At 41.9% G+C, this 3,073-nt stretch overlaps 1 pseudogene; it reads right to left on the reverse strand.

Annotated features, from left to right (window-relative positions):
* Positions 1 to 677, reverse strand: LOC116908226 (annotated as a pseudogene).
* Positions 678 to 3,073: the final 2,396 nt, after the last annotated feature.

The following is a 3,073-nucleotide window of genomic DNA, read 5'->3' on the forward strand; positions in this document are numbered from 1 at the left end:
CTAGCCATATGCAACTGTCACACAAATGGAAACCAGAGGATGGTGAAGTTCAAAAGCTTTACCCTTAACTTCATCATGTACTATGTAAATTATTTTTGCAACTTCTTTAACTACACCCCGGCAAGTCGTTTCCTCCATCTGAAGCTTTTCTATTTCTGTCTCTGCAGCTTGCCTGGCTTTGCCAATGGCACAGCCCCGGTGACCATATGAAACACCTGATGGATCGATCATACAGAGCTGTGCACCATCATTCGCACTGTAAGACCCCAACATGAAACCGCAGCCAAAAGGTCTAACAGCGCTGTAGAGTGTATAAGCGTGTACGCACATGGCCACTCTGTCTGCAAGATGTTTTAGAGGAACGTTATACCAAAAGTTAGACCTAAAGTTGGACGCTTCTTTTCTTGCTCTGTCTGCCAGGGAACGAGCATCTGCTAACAAACCTGCCACTGCCATCCCAACGTGTCGATCCACATTAAAAAGACGTCTGTTGGAGCCTCTTCATAGAGTTTAGAAAGGACTAGTTTTCCTACCCCAAACACAACACCGTCTTTACATCTGATCCCAATGGCTTACTACTGTTTTCCACAACCTTCATGGAGTATTCAACTTGGAAAACTTCCATCAGGAGAGAATGTAGAGGCTGACAGGTCATACCCAGTGCCGATGGAGCTCATGGTGCTGACCCTAAAAACTTAGTTTTAACATGAGCTTTGTATTGTAATATATGACTCAACTGTGCGATTCTTAAGCAGGCTCTCGCTGGATGTTCGCACAGCGTGGCTGCAGTTTTACCATGGTGTGAGACTTCTAGCATGTTTTCTTCCAAAATCACTGTAGACCCAGTACCAATAGTTGTCACATGCGTTTGTTGTGATTCCATGGGCAAAACGGATCACGAATCGTGTTTTAACCGCCACTGGGACAGTCGGCCTTTAATGAAGACCTTTGGAAGGTCCACCTGCTTATTAAAGGCAGTTTTACATCTCTGCACACTTCAGTCATTGCCTGTGGGCTTTACAACTTACTTTCCACTTCATGCTGCCCCAGAAGCTGGATGAAAAACCAAACCTTGCTTTCTATGTACCTGTCAATTAATTTTCATAATAGAAGGAAAAATAGCCCTTGGGCTGGAGAAATGGCTCAGAGCTAGGACTACTCTCTCGGAGGATCCAGCTTTAGTTCCCAACACCCATATAGGCAGGTCACAGCCCACAGGCAGATCCCAGGGGATCTGACACCCACCCTGGCTTCCGAGGGTGATTCACCTGTACACATGTACCCATCCTCATACACACGGGTAAAAGTATTTTAAACATTAAGATAATCCCTTATTGATGACTATTTTCTATTGCAATATGGCTTCTATAATGTCTCAAAAGGAAGCAGAAACCCACAAAATGAAAAGTTAGGCAAGAATGAGAATTATTCAGTCGCCCAATGACTAATTTTGCTGTTGTTGTTGTTGTTGTTGTTGTTGAGATAAACTGTAAGGCATTCTGCTTAATTTGTAGGGAATTTGTGCAAGCTTCCAAAGGCTGTGATTTGAAAAGGTATACAAAACCATGCTGCCAAATTTGGTTTCCATCAGGGACTGCACCCAAACAGCAGGACAGAAAAACAAATCTATCTGTTCGTTAACATTGCTTTTTTAAGCTCATAAATGTTCTCTTGTTTCTTGTTAAGTAGTAATATATCTAATGGCAAGAGAAACCAAAACCATTTTCAGATGGTAAATTACTAAATGAGGTAGAGAGAGCATGGCGGATACAATATGCTCTCACAAAAAGAAAAAGAAAAAAAGAAAAAGAGAGAGAAAAGATCCTTCTAAAATCAGTTTGTCTCACCAACTAGCCAGAGAGACTAAAGATGCTGGAGAAACCTTTCCAAAGAGGTTTAGAGAGCAGAGCCTCTAATGTTAATTCTACACCTTGAGTGATAGTGCTGATGCTACAGGTGAGCCTGAACTTGTCACTTTGCATGGGCTAGGCTATGTGGCGGAGATTCATGTGTGAGTGTGCATGGGTGCGTGTGCAAGTGTGGGGAGATGATCCACTCACCAACGTCCTTGTCAAGTGAGCGTGAAGACTCAAGTTTAACCCAGTGCCCATGTCAAGGTCTGGGGATGGTGGCGTGTTTCTATAACACTAGTGCTGGGGGTGGGGCTGGAGGTGGGGCATGGGTTATGGAGATTGGCCAATACCTGGAGCTTTCTGGCCAGTAGCCTAGCCTAGTCAGAGAGCTCCACAGCCAAGTGAAAGATCCTGTGTCCAAAAACAAGATAGATGGCTCCTAAGAAACAACATCTGAGGGCGACCTCTGGCTTGCACAGCACATGCCCAGACCTTTACATGAATCAGTGAGTAAAAAGCACCTTAAAGCGATTTTCTTTGTCCGTCGTCAACATAGCTGGTATGGTTACTGGTGGTGCCCATTGATGATGAGGAAGAAAGAGGAACTTATTATAAATTGGATAAGAAGTCTATGCAGCTGCTGTCCAATGCTCATGCTTAATGAGGTATCATTTTATAGCGTATCAGGAAAGGGTATATGCAAAAGTATAAAAATGCATAAAATCATGCAAATTGTCATTAAGACCGAATTTCATAAAGGCCAAGAGATTAAATCACTATCAGTCCTAGGAACTCCTCAAAAATGTTGACACTGACTGTGACAACGTCATTTATTGTCAGAAGTAAGGTGACTGAGCTGAAGCCAGATATTGAAATTTTAATATTTGCAACAGGGTATCAAATTTCCTTATGGTATCAAAAATATTTGCATCGGAAGTTGACAATAACTGGCTTGCAGATTTAGCACTTTTAGTGAATTAGATAATTCATTTAAGATGAGATTATGGGTAGCTTTAAGATGAGAACCAAGGGGGAGGGGATGGGGGCTTATGGACAGGAAACCAGGAAGGGGAATAACCTTTGAAATGTAAGTAAAGAAATATATCTAATAAAAAATTAAAAAAGAATAAAAATAAAAAAGTAAAACAAAGTACCTCAGATCACCCCCCAAAAAAACAAAAACAAACAAACAAAAAAAGATGAGAACCAAGTTAGCAGTA

Source organism: Rattus rattus, chromosome 8 (genome assembly GCF_011064425.1).
Source record: "Rattus rattus isolate New Zealand chromosome 8, Rrattus_CSIRO_v1, whole genome shotgun sequence".
Lineage (NCBI taxonomy): Eukaryota > Metazoa > Chordata > Mammalia > Rodentia > Muridae > Rattus > Rattus rattus.